Here is a 14,985-nt window from a genome sequence, read left to right on the forward strand (position 1 = left end):
TGGGTGACTGAGTTGGTTAGACTTGGGGTGGGTTGGCTAGTTGGGTCTGAGTTGAAGGAATATGGTTGTGGTGTTCACGGTTGCCGGAGGTTGGGTAGTGGTGGTCGGATGGTGCTGATGGTTGAATGGTTATGGTGGTTGGCTAATGGTGATGATGAAGAAAAGGTAAAGTCAGAGAGAGAAAGGGAAGAGGGTTATAATTTTAGAAAGGCCCCCCTTATTCCCACACCCCCTAGATCTTATTTTCACATCCCTAGTGTATACGGGCCGTATACAAAATATACGGCCCGTACAGAATGTTTTTGAATAGGAAAATGCGCAGAGAATGTTTTTTTATTTTATTATATACGGCCCGTATATAGTTATACGAGCCGTATACAAGTGTATACGATTTATAAAAAGTATACGGCTCAAAGGATTTATTTCTGAGGTTTTTGATGTTTAGCAAATGTATACGGGCCGTATAACTGTATACGGGCCTTATAGATTGATGTTTTTCAATTATCACGTTTTTTCCCGTAAAAACACCATCATTCTAGGGTTTCTAGCCTCTTCATCACCTTTAAACAACGTTGATCGGAACACGCCGCTTAAATCGGAGCACAAGTAGAGTAACGTTACTGATCAGTCCGTTGATCAAGTAACTAGCAGAAGAACCTGACACAAACAAGTTCTCCACAGTTTGTTATTCAGATCTCTATTCGGTCATCTTTCCAAACTACAACACACGATAACTTTAAACTTTATAGTGTGTGATTTGACCAGGAAATGATTGGAGGTGATTGCTACTTTTAATAAGCTGTCATAGTTGTCAAATTCGATTTCAACAAATCTTTTCCTTTTCCTTCAATTTCTAGAACATTCTCCGTAACATGAAGACGTGTCGGGTTCTTCTACTAGTGGTATTTTAATGAAGTATTGAAGATTGAATGTGCAAACCCAACCGTTTTTTACTACGTAAACGGTGGCTATGCGAAATACAAACCGCAACCGTTTTTTACTAGGGAAACGGTGGTTATGCGAAATACAAACCGCAATCTTTTGTGACTATGGGAAACACAAGTTTTCTTTTTGAGCTTGATGGATGTCCGTTATCTCAGTTGAGGCGGGCATTGTTTAAATCTAAATATAAGTAGATGTTACGTGTAACTTCATTAAACCAAGAACAAAGCCTATTTCGAAACACATGTGTTCGTATCAGCGTTGTTTATCACCCTGTGTGAGCATTGGAAACCCGACAAACAGTCTTGACAACTATGACAGCTTATCTATCTGTGTGTGTCACATCCATCCTGTTATAGCAATCGATATGATTAATTTTACAGATTTTTTTCTAATTAGCGTTGTTAACTACCAAAAGAATGCATACACAAATAGTTCTAGTGGACGAAGCAAATAGACCGTTGTGTATATGAATCACGTTTTTTTCTAATTAGCGTTGTTAACTACCTAGAAATTGATATGGTGAGTTGGTAATCAAAATCAAGATGTCAGACAACGTGCCTTTCGAGATCCAAGAGGAAATAATCAAACGGCTTCCAGTAAAATCACCAATCAGTCTCCAAATCATGGAACGCTGTTGTTGTTATTATGCATATCTCAGTTGTTCAGTACTTTCGTGATAATAAAACAAGCAGACATTGATTTTGCCAAGATTGGAGGAAAGAATCTGGCCATAAGCGTTGTGGATTCTCAGCTTTATTTGAATGTAAGTGGATCGGGTTCTGCTAGTTATTTTTGAATGTTTCGAATCATCACAGAATACGTGTCAGGTTCAACTCTCCTATATCAACATACTCTTCTCCAGATGCTTAGTTGTTACGAATGACAACTTGAGGGGTCTAGTTAACTTTGAGATTCAGATTCAATTCAGGAAGCAGATGATTGGAGCGCAGGAATCAATGCAAAACCCTCACCCTCAAAATCAACCAGAAACCAAAGGAAAAAGGGCAGATAATGGCTGATGGTTATTCGTTAAGGAAACCAAACGTAGACGGAAATGATAGGCCTGGTAACCGGAAGAGAAAAAACCCTAGTGCATATTCAATCTTCATTGCTTCATTAAAATTACAACACACGATAAAATGCTTGGAACTCACCTGATAACAAATAATCAGTTCAAACTTTCAACAATCGACATCTGGCCCTTGTTTTTCCACATCATTCTATCACTTTGTGTGTTGACGAAGCTGACAAACACATTGGTATTTTCTCAAAATGTGCAAACTTGAAGAATCTTACTTCATTGTGTATGTGCTTGTGCTGTAGAATCTTACTTCGTTATACTCTTCTAGCAGAACCCGACACGTCTTGTATCATGTGACGGACACAGGTGCAAGAGAATGGCGAGTTATTTTCAGTTATTTCTGTTGATCCACAAATTCCATTGTTTAAATCAGAATCAAGTTCTCAAAATAAGGATCGTTCTAATAGATTAAAGAGAATAAACCAATTTTTACCATTTTTTACCCATAGTATACGGGCCGTATAACAATATACGACCCGTATACATCGTTCGTATACATTGTATACGATCGGTAAAAAAATTTTTACCGAGAGTATACGGCCGTATAAACCGTATACAGCCCGTATACATATGGTAAAAACCTCTGTAATCTTTATATAGTGTGTGATTTGACCGGTTGTATTAAGTTATATCTGTTGAATTTGATTTCAACAAATCTTTTCCTTTTCCTTCAATTTCTAGAACATTCTCCGTAACATGAAGAGAAATCAATTGTATTTTTTTAGTTGCTTCTGTTGTTAAGTTTCTGAACCAACCGAAATCCACAAATTCCAACAGTTACTTCGTTTTTACCGTCCGGTTTCCAAACTCTTTCACTCAAAGTTAATATTCACTGTGGTGGATGCAAGCATAAAGTTAGAAAAATACTCAAGAAGATTGACGAGTACACAACTGAAGGTTTAGTGCACGAAAAGTTTCTTATGAACGATATGTATCAGGAAGCTCAGTATCAACAACTTGTGAGTGGGAATATGGCTATGAAGAATAGTATGGATAAACAATTACCGGTACAGATTTTGTGCTGTAGAAACCGGTGATGAACTTGTGTTGTAGAAACCGGTGATGAACTTGTGTTGTAGAAACCGGTGATGAACTTGTGTTGTAGAAACCGGTGATGAACTTGTGCTGTAGAAACCGGTGATGAACTTGTAAAATGCTTGTAAAATTGCATCAACTCTCCTATATCAACATACTCTTCTCCAGACGCTTAGTTGTTATGAATGACAACTTGAGGGGTCTAGTTAATCTATTACAAGCTACAACACACGATAACTTTACACTTTATATAGTGTGTGATTTGACCGGTTGTATTCAGTTATTTCAGTTGATCCACAAATTCCAACAAATATTTCACTCCAGTAGCTGAAACCAAACGTAGACAGAGATGATAGGCCTGGTAACCGGAAGAGAAAAACGGCAGTGATTCGGAATGTTTCGAATCATCACAGAAGACGTGTCGGGTTCTTCTGCTAGTAGTATGAGTCTGAGTCCATTGTGGTTCGTGAATGTTTCGAATCATCACAGAAGACGTGTCGGGTTCTTCTGCTAGTGATTCGGAATGTTTCGAATCATCACAGAAGACGTGTCGGGTTCTTCTGCTAGTAGTATGAGTCTGAGTCCATTGTGGTTTGTGAATGTTTCGAATCATCACAGAAGACGTGTCGGGTTCTGCTAGTAGTATGAGTCTAAGTCCATGCGACAGACACAATTCTTGCAACTTAAATCCACAATCAACGTATACAGATGCAAGAGAATGGCGAGTTATTTTCAGTTATTTCTGTTGATCCACAAATTCCATTGTTTAAATCAGAATCAGGTTCTCAAGACAAGGATCGTTCTAATAGATTAAAGAGAATAAACCAATTTTTACCATTTTTTTACCAATAGTATACGGGCCGTATAATAATATACGACCCGTATACAATCATCGTATACATAGTATACGATCGGTATAAACAGTATACGACCCGTATACTGTTGGTAAAAATGGTAATAGGTTGTGGTTCAGCCAAAATGACATCTAGCATTGCTAACGATTTAAGTAAGTATCTAAAATTTTGAAAATTCAGGTTTACCTTGTTAGTTTCTCAAAACACTAATAAACATCTGCTTCCTGAATCTGAATCAGAATGTTAACTCTTTCACTCATAAACATCTGTTTCCTGAATCTGAATCAGAATGTTAATTCTTTCACTCATCAACATCGAGGGTTGTATCGGAATCAGGCGTTGGAAGGATTGTAGTAGTAGGACATTGGTACCACTGTGAAAGTTGCATCAGGAAGCTCAACTTTAACGGACCGGTTATTCGACCGAGTAATCAATTGTATTTTTTTAGTTGATTCTCTTGTTAAGTTTTTCTGATCCAACCGAAATCCACAAATTCAAGTCAAGGATCGTTCTAATAGATTAATGAGAATAAACCCTCGTTTCTTCATCTTCATCTTCAAGAATAATGATGAACAGATGATGTTGGGAATTAAACGCATGCACGTGACAACACAAGGATCGTTCTAATAGATTAAAGAGAATAAAGCAAGGATGTTGTGAATTCGCATAAACATATATTCGTTTCATAACCTCCTGCTATAAATCAACCACAACTGACAAAGAGCCTGTATTAGAAACCATCCTATGTCTTTTACCAACCGAAGAGGCAGCAAGGACAGATAATACTTCATTTGTCGAGAAACCATACTGTCAATAAACTACCATCTTTTACTCATAAACCCTTGAATCCCAACGCTTCTCTAAAAGAGCCTGTATTAGAAACCATCCTATGTCTTTTACCAACCGAAGAGGCAGCAAGGACAGATAATACTTCATTTGTCGAGAAACCATATTGTCAAGAAACTAACATCTTTTAATACTTCATTTGTAACCGTAAGGATAATGCAAATTTGTACGTAAAGATCTCTACACAAACTGTGTATGTGCTTGTGCTGTAGAAACCGGTGATGAATTTGTGTATCTAAATCAGGTTCTCTGCCTTAGATCGGTCATTCCTTGTGATACATGAACGTTGTATTCTTGTCTTTCAGAAGAGTTGGTATTGAACCAAGAATACTTCAAACATTCTAAACCCTACTTGGAAACAAACCAACAAAATCCTTATACTCTTCTAGCAGAACCCGACACGTCTTCTATGATGATTCGAAACATTCACGAACCACAATGGACTCAGACTCATACTACTCACCCTCCCCTGAGGAAAAGTTTTCCCGACGACTCAAGACAAAGCAGTTGGTTTGGGTTCATATCAGCGTTGTTTATCACCCTGTGTAAGCATTGGAAGCCCGACCACTAGCAGAATCATTGCGTTACATCCCCGTTGAAAACAAGTGATTAAAACGCTTCTCCTTACAACTCTCATCAAATGCCTCACCCTTCCTTTTTATTACAGTCATACGACACGTTTTTTTTTCAATCTTTGTTACTTATTAAAGTTTTATTTTTTCTACTTTTAGAAAGATTTGACCACCTAACGATTGTAAAATGTCTCGTGTGATTGACACCTTAAATCCATTAAATACTTTGGGTAAAATCTAATTTTCTTTTCATACGGGCCGTATACAGTTATACGGCCCGTATACATTATTCGTATCCATTGTATACGACCATGCAAATTCTTTACACATGGTGTATAGGGGCCGTATACAGTTATACGGCCCGTATGGAATGAAAAAAACTGACAAAGTCTGAAGGCACAGACTTTGCTAGTTTTATTTTATTATATACGGGCCGTATAACTGTATACGGCCCGTATACACCATGTGCAAATAAGTTTTTGCCATGTATTAATATTAGGACCCTTTTAGAAAATTCATTTTGTTGTATTTTTTAAATTTGTTTTAAATAAAAGGTGTGAAAAGACATAAATGCCCTCACATGAGGTGCACATGATATGACTTAACATTTAAAATAAACTAGGTTAGTGATAAAGGACCTAAGGTGTAATGAGTTTAACAAATAAAGGATTGTGACTGTAATTATTAAAGTTAAAGGTCATCCATTGCAATACGATACAAACATAAAGGACAAAAATGTAATTTACCCAAGATATTAAGAAACACTATATTTTGAATACAACTTCGTTTTTAATAAAATTTATACTTGAATGTCAAGGGAAAAAATTTAAACACAATTGTATATTTTTAAAAAGTTAACGAAGGAAACTTATATAATTAAAATAAATTAACGAAAAAGGAGTTAAAATGCATATTATTTATGGTGTGTGTAAATGATGAAACTAAAGGTTAAAAAGGAAACCTTACCGTTTTTACCGATCTTTAAATATAATTTTTATTAAGTTAAAAAGTTCTAGATATTCATCTTTCTATTGACTAAACAATTGATATAATATGTGTAGATATACATACAGTAGAAACTCGATAAATTAATACTCGATTATTTAATAAACTCTCTAAGATAATATTTTTTGCCGGTCCCGACTCGGGGATAGGGTGGTAAATTAATAATTCGCTAAAATTATAAGATAATACATTTTTGATAATTTCTTTAGACCCCATATAAAATATAAATTAATAATTCCTTATATATAGCATATTAGAGTTAAATGCTTGGTTGGTCCCTGTGGTTTCCAAAAATTGCAGACTTGGTCCTAGTGGTTTACTAATTACACGCGTGGTCCCAAAACTTGTCAAAAATGCACTCGGTTGGTCCCCAGCCCTAACATCAGTTAAATTTCTCAGTTAACTATGTGTGAAATGATTATATTACCCCTGAAAGCCTAATCATCTTCTTCAACCTCTTACCCCTGAAAGCCCTAATCATCTTCTTTAGCCTCTAACACCACCGCCGACAAACCCACCTTATCTTCAACTCATAGTTACGAGGTATGCTCGTCTGATCGGACGGCACCCTCCGACAATTTCCTCCGACAGACGGCACCCTCTGACAAAGTAGAACTTTGGGTGACCACAAGACAAGACTGTCTCCAATGAAAACACAGTACACAGAGGTTGATCTAAGCGAGTTAGGGCTGTCACACCCCCAAATTACCACATAGGGAGTGTCCCTGTTAGGCGTGTGACATACCAATAACGAGCCACCAATTACATTGAACCCATACAAGTTATAAATAAAATCCCCATTATTAATAAAAACATCTTCAATAAGTTTAAACGAAAACCAATAAGTTCAGCGGAAGCAAATAGTAAACGAAGTTAAACTGTTTCAAAACCAAAGTATAATATCAAGAAATCAGTCACATAAATCCTTCCTGTCGACCCATGACCACTCCAGCTATTCCAGACAGCAAGTTCCCCAAATCCAAGATACCTAACGACCTGCGAGCATGTAACAAGTGTGTCAGACAACGCTGGTGAGTTCATAGTTTTACGAAAACGTTAGTTACCAAGTGATTAGTTAATCCATTGAAATTTAATTCCGAAAGTAATGTTGAAAACAATGTTGATAATACCCCAATACAAGACGGCTTCTGATTGTTTTGCCCTTTCTCCAATGCTCCTATCAAAGCATTGGTCATGACTAGGTCATTAGTTCAACACCCGTCCTCCCAGGAACGGGGTGAGGTTGCCAAACCTAAGTAGCGCTACTAACTAATACCATGTTACCTTCCCAGTAACCAAACAACACGGAGGGACTTTAAAGGTGATAGGAAGAGTATATTATCCAACATTCCCGTTTTTACCCAAAAGACTTATCCCTCCCCAGGATACCCACTGACTGTCCCAACCACCGGGACGCATGCTCAAGAAAGATGAACTCACCTGTGGTTTGCTCGGTAAGACTAGATATTCGTTTACGCTTACAGTTGGTCAACCAAGTCCTAATATGGTTACCAATAAGAATCAGTTTTACATGTAATTAACCACATATTCTACACATGCAATAAACACGAATCGTACACGCATTTACACCCATCGTTTCACGTGTCATAACAGTAATTCACGTATTCATAGCTTTCATCATGTATATGTAGTGACATACAAGAATCACACATGTTCTATGAATCAAAACAGTTTATCATGCAACATGTCCGTCAGTTATCATCATGAAATCTCATAATAGTTAGTATTTCATCTCGTTATTCACACCGTGTGCAATTTAAACTAGTTAGCGGCCCACCCGAGAGTGCTCGACCCAAGAATCTAGCTTATAATTCAAATTAGTTTGAGAAATAAATTGTTATTTCTCGGCTCATGTTCAGTACATGACCCAATGCCATATATGCCTAAGTGTTCACTATGCAGCCCAATACACATGAGTGACCCAAGCTCACACAACCCAACCCAATCTATTAAGTGACTACCTCTAAACCATGCGGCCCAACTAGATATGTTGTTAAACATCGTGACCCAACATGCCAATCAAGTATTTCTGCTTTGTTTGTGCAGCCCAATCGGTTACAAAAGCCCAACCTAAATATGTTTCTAATATTTCTCAAAACCCTAGTTCGCTGCCTAATACACATTACACATAATATGGATTTTTCATACTTTTAATTCATTAACAAATTATCCCAAACTATGATCGGCTTTATCATTTATATTCCCTAATCCCACTGTTGCATCTCCATTCTATCATCATCATAAGGAATGATCATGCACTCAAGTAATCATTTAACAAACATGGCATTAATAAATGCACATTATCCAGAATTGATTATGAAGCCATGTTCCTTTAATTCTATTTGACCGTTAACATCCACTGTTACATCCAGAATTGATTATGAAACACACCATAACTACATAAACATGACACATTAGATCAGTTCACACATCATCAATAAATCTCATGCAGATTCAGTCGACATCTAAGCATTAACATCAAGTCGATTCATCAAGGTACCATGTTCCAGTTAACATTTATCAATACTAACCCTAACTAGTCACACAATAACATTTAATAATTACTGAGTTCTACGTCTTAAAACATCATGGTTCTCATTAATCAAGCGACATACTCACATGATCACAATCAATAGTCGATCGCTCCCATATCATTACTAAATCAGGAATCACGAAACAGTTAAGTGCTTAACACGGAGTAATAACTTTAGCAATCAAGATTATACATAACATCGTCATCAACTAGCAATTAACAATAGCTTTAACAATCAAGATTTACTAACCAATGATTAGATGGAACCAGATTATGTTTCGAGAGGTCTCTTCTGCCGTACTCAACTATGGAGATGTTTAGGGTTAGCGACCAGTGGAGATGTGAGGCCTAGATCGAGAGGTAGAGTGTTTCAGGTGAGGGGATCCCTGCCGTAGTCGCACAAGGCTGGGGAATGATATAGGGTTTGCGTTTGTGTTTTAGCGTAACAAGGAATGCAATGCCGCATGAAATCAATTAAGTGGTTGCATGTATATCGGCTGGATTGGTTTTGGGCTTCAGAGATATGGGCCGCTCACAACACAAAGACACACAAGGTGCGGCCCACATCACTCACCAACCCTTATTAAAACATTTAACTTGATTACAACCCATATATATAACCCGTCAACTCATTTAACTCATTTAACTCATTCAAATAACTCATATATCTACGGATTACACGAGCTTTAAGTGTGTGGGCTCTAGTTGATGTTTTTGGCACAAGTCCATATACAATCAGTCATTTACGTTTAGGTTTAATGAATTTATTACCACACGTTTAATAATTAGCATGGCGAGAACGTGGCCAAAGGAAATAAAGAGGAACTAGAATCACAGGGCTGAAAGGTACAAACCCTGAGAGATCGGGTTGTCACATCATCCCCAACTTGAAAGAAATTTCGTCCCGAAATTTGACAAGTAAGCACAGAAAAGTGAAGTGAGAAATCAAGATTGTTGCGGATTTTGCTCAGGTGCCACATCATCCCCAACTTGAAACGGAATTTCGTCCCGAAATTCGACAATGATATCGAAAGTTGGTCCCACTATTTGAACAATCGGGGATAACAGAGCTTCACCTGATCTTTGCGTTCTCACAGGAACTTTGGTCCACGTCTTGGGTTTCGAGTACTAGTCCTGGACCGGTAATTGAGTTGTCAACCATCTCAGTCTAACAAGAAGGTTGGCATGATTATCTATGTAGTGTCTCCACTGAGTTGTCTGGTTACCCGGATGATAACTGCTGCAGTAGTACTCAACCATAGGTAAGAGCCCTTCCAATTTGCACCAAAGCCAGTCACACACATGCTCACAGCATGTCTTAGAGTGCCAGGAGAGTTCGTTTTCTCTGATCGTTTGCCCAACGGCGATAAGAAATGCTCTGGTCCTGACGTGAGCCAAGGGTATTATGTATTGCCTGACATAACTCATGCATAGATTAAATTCAGAGATGACAGACAGGGGTTGGCACCTCGTGCCCTACAACCGCCTCTCTTAGAGGAATATTCACAAGCTGTGAAGACTCGTCAGTTGATCGATTGCAAGAAGGTGTGCTAGTAACGTGTGTCCGTCAACGATCATCCTGGCGATAATGTTTCCGTTTTGAGTTGTAAGTAGGTCTGTGACAAAATCCATCAGTTCTTCAGTTTGAACAAGGCGAGTCTGATCAGGTATGTTAGTGTGGATAGCGAGCTGCAAAGCTCGTGCACGTCTAGGTTTCACGGTCGTATTCATCTAATAGCTCCATCCAGTGATGTCGTTACATGCTTAGTTCCTTTAAAACAAGGGTATACGGGAGGCCCTTGTGATCGGTCTAGGTAGTGCATTTGGTACCGTCCAAGTAATGCCTCCAACTTAAATCCAAAGACCCCGGCTTTCACCGTAGGTCGTGACTCGTGCAGTTCTTCCTATAAGTCCACCACGTGGCCATCTCCTCCTTGTGTTGCATCGATGTATAACTAGGACGCTAATTTGAACCATCATGGTATACCGCCAGATCATAAGTACCATCAGATAGAAGTGATGCTCAGTGCGTTGCAGGGTTGGGTTTTCAAAAGCTGAAAGGACGTTCCCTGTTTTATTTCCCATAATTTCACGGCTCCCCGCTGTGCTAAGGAGGTTGAAGTTACGCAATCTTCGAAAATCCCATTATGAATCTGTGATAGTACCCAGCGAACCCAAGGGATTGCTGTATCCCAGAAGGAAATCAGGATTTGCATAAGGTCAATCTGAAATTCCACCTAACGATGTGGAAGTAAACCAGCTCACTCTTCAGAAGACATGTCAGAAAATTCATGGATAAGTGGAAGACACTCGATCTTCCTTTCTTAAAGTGGCGAATCGGTGACGAGAGCTAGAATAGTTGGGTAGCCCTTCAGTAGACACTTCTGGGCTTTCATGACTAAGACGATGCCAACAATGGCACCATTACGATGATCTTGAACTGATAAGGATTCCCCACTAGGGAGAGGGATACGCACGATTTTCTCTTTACAGAGAATTTTCGCTCAACGACTACGCCAAAACTTACAAGAATATCGGGAAGTAGGTCAATGTCGAACACTTGACCCACGAGATCAAGTTTACAACCAAAAAGAACATGAGAAGCTTCTATCGATCTACTATCAGTTAATTCTACTACATGTTTATTTACAAGAAGGGGGGGTCAGTCCTAACTGACGACTGAACCCTAAGGCACATAACTCCAATCGAAACAAGAGTCAAATAAAACAGAAGCAGGAAAAAGATTATTCAGAGAAGACGTACCGGTCTCAACATTGCCATCATTGCGAGTCGCCCCCAGCGCCAATAGTAAATACTCTTCCACGTGCTCCGTTCCCACCATTGTTCCCATTGTTGTCGCTCCCAGTATTGTTGTTGTTGCCAGCATTCTGATTAAGCTGAGGGCAATCCCTCTTAAAATGACCCTCATCACCACACTGAAAGCACCCCTTTTGATTTCCCCGGTTCTGTTGGGACTGTTGCCTCTCCTGTTGCTGTGGCTGCTGTTGCGGCTGCTTTGGAAGCCAGACCCTGCAATCTTTAGCCATATGACCCGCCTTGTTGCACCTATGACATACCCGGGTGCACGGCCCGCGATGGTGAAACATACACTTATCACACTTTGGTAACTTTCCCGCGTAAGAACCCTGATTTGAATCGTTGCTCTGATTCTGGTTCACAGAAGACGACTGGCTAAAACTACGGTGGATGCTGTTGTCTGCCCTTTTCTGAGATTGGCTGGCACTGGTAGCTTTATCAGTGTCATTCCATTTCCGCTTGTTAGCACTAGCAGGTGTTGTAGCTGTAGCAGTCGAGGTGGTAGCAGAAACACGTGGAGGCAGGTTGCCACGTTCGACCTCTTGGTCAGTAATCTTATGTGCCAAACGGACGATTCGGGGCAGATTGTCTAAGTTTGCAGCAGTAACGTACCCCTTAACAGCTGGTGCTAAACCCTTGAGATACAACTCAATTCGCCGGGGTGGAGGTCGAGACATGTTAGGGCACAAAGTTGCTAAATCATTAGACCTCCTAGTGTATGCTTCAATCTCAGATCCCTCCATTTTCAGATTGTAGAACTCGTTCTCCAGTTTCTGAACCTCATCACGAGGACAATACTCCTCTCGCATCAACTCCTTGAAATCATCCCAGGTAGTGGCATTCGCCATCTCAATACCCAACATTTGTACTTGGGCATTCCACCAGGTTAAGGCACCATCCTCCAAAGTGCCTGTAGCATACTTCACACGGTCCCCCACGGGACAGTTGCACATAGCAAATACTGATTCAGCCTTCTCGAACCAACGCAAGAGTCCCACAGCCCCTTCAGTCCCACTGAAGGTCTGTGGCTTACAATCCATGAAGGTCTTAAACGTGCAGGCAGGCGGATTGTTTTGATTCGCAGGTTGGCCTAAAACGAAGGGACATGCAACACACAAGTAAGATTCGAGTATACGTCGTAAGAATAGAGAGTAATTGGCAACATATCGTACCAGCCTGGTAAGCCGCTAGGGCTTCAGCTACACGGGTGTTGATCAAGTCGGTTAATTCGGCCTGGGTCATAGCAATGTGACCACGTCCACCACCTCGGCCTCCTCCACGTCCACTCATGGTTCTATATAAGAGAAGGGAACTATCTTAAGGGTCGAAACGAGGTAAAAGTCAAGTTTCACATTAAAATCTACAACTATCAAGTTTACACATAATAGGGCAGAATCCTACTCACGTTCGTTAAGCCTCACTGGGACTTACATGCACCTCACGTTATTATTATGTGTGCACCCATAGTAATAAGGTAATTTGCATGCTCATCTCAGTGCCTCTTAACTTGCGCTAAAAGGTTCCCCTCGTCCAACAGCAAACGAAAGGCATTACAGGGTTAAGAATCACGATAGTCAATGGGTAATGTCACACTAACAGATCATATAACCGAGGTTGATAACATAAGGTCTCATACTGTTGTGCCAAGTGTGCATTCACGTGTAATGTTATACATAAGTGTACACTAGATATACTACGCAATAGTAAATGAGAACGAACCTTGCAGTCTGGAGCTGAGTGTCATGGTCGATTTCGGTACTGTTCGGTTATAGTCTGGTTTTATGAAAACGTTTTAAAACCAAGTTCACTATAACCAATGGCTCTGATACCAAACTGTCACACCCCCAAATTACCACATAGGGAGTGTCCCTGTTAGGCGTGTGACATACCAATAACGAGCCACCAATTACATTGAACCCATACAAGTTATAAATAAAATCCCCATTATTAATAAAAACATCTTCAATAAGTTTAAACGAAAACCAATAAGTTCAGCGGAAGCAAATAGTAAACGAAGTTAAACTGTTTCAAAACCAAAGTATAATATCAAGAAATCAGTCACATAAATCCTTCCTGTCGACCCATGACCACTCCAGCTATTCCAGACAGCAAGTTCCCCAAATCCAAGATACCTAACGACCTGCGAGCATGTAACAAGTGTGTCAGACAACGCTGGTGAGTTCATAGTTTTACGAAAACGTTAGTTACCAAGTGATTAGTTAATCCATTGAAATTTAATTCCGAAAGTAATGTTGAAAACAATGTTGATAATACCCCAATACAAGACGGCTTCTGATTGTTTTGCCCTTTCTCCAATGCTCCTATCAAAGCATTGGTCATGACTAGGTCATTAGTTCAACACCCGTCCTCCCAGGAACGGGGTGAGGTTGCCAAACCTAAGTAGCGCTACTAACTAATACCATGTTACCTTCCCAGTAACCAAACAACACGGAGGGACTTTAAAGGTGATAGGAAGAGTATATTATCCAACATTCCCGTTTTTACCCAAAAGACTTATCCCTCCCCAGGATACCCACTGACTGTCCCAACCACCGGGACGCATGCTCAAGAAAGATGAACTCACCTGTGGTTTGCTCGGTAAGACTAGATATTCGTTTACGCTTACAGTTGGTCAACCAAGTCCTAATATGGTTACCAATAAGAATCAGTTTTACATGTAATTAACCACATATTCTACACATGCAATAAACACGAATCGTACACGCATTTACACCCATCGTTTCACGTGTCATAACAGTAATTCACGTATTCATAGCTTTCATCATGTATATGTAGTGACATACAAGAATCACACATGTTCTATGAATCATAACAGTTTATCATGCAACATGTCCGTCAGTTATCATCATGAAATCTCATAATAGTTAGTATTTCATCTCGTTATTCACACCGTGTGCAATTTAAACTAGTTAGCGGCCCACCCGAGAGCGCTCGACCCAAGAATCTAGCTTATAATTCAAATCAGTTTGAGAAATAAATTGTTATTTCTCGGCTCATGTTCAGTACATGACCCAATGCCATATATGCCTAAGTGTTCACTATGCAGCCCAATACACATGAGTGACCCAAGCTCACACAACCCAACCCAATCTATTAAGTGACTACCTCTAAACCATGCGGCCCAACTAGATATGTTGTTAAACATCGTGACCCAACATGCCAATCAAGTATTTCTGCTTTGTTTGTGCAGCCCAATCGGTTACAAAAGCCCAACCGAAATATGTTTCTAATATTTCTCAAAACCCTAGTTCGCTG

The sequence above is a fragment of the Helianthus annuus genome, chromosome 12 (genome assembly GCF_002127325.2).
Source record: "Helianthus annuus cultivar XRQ/B chromosome 12, HanXRQr2.0-SUNRISE, whole genome shotgun sequence".
Taxonomy (NCBI): domain Eukaryota; kingdom Viridiplantae; phylum Streptophyta; class Magnoliopsida; order Asterales; family Asteraceae; genus Helianthus; species Helianthus annuus.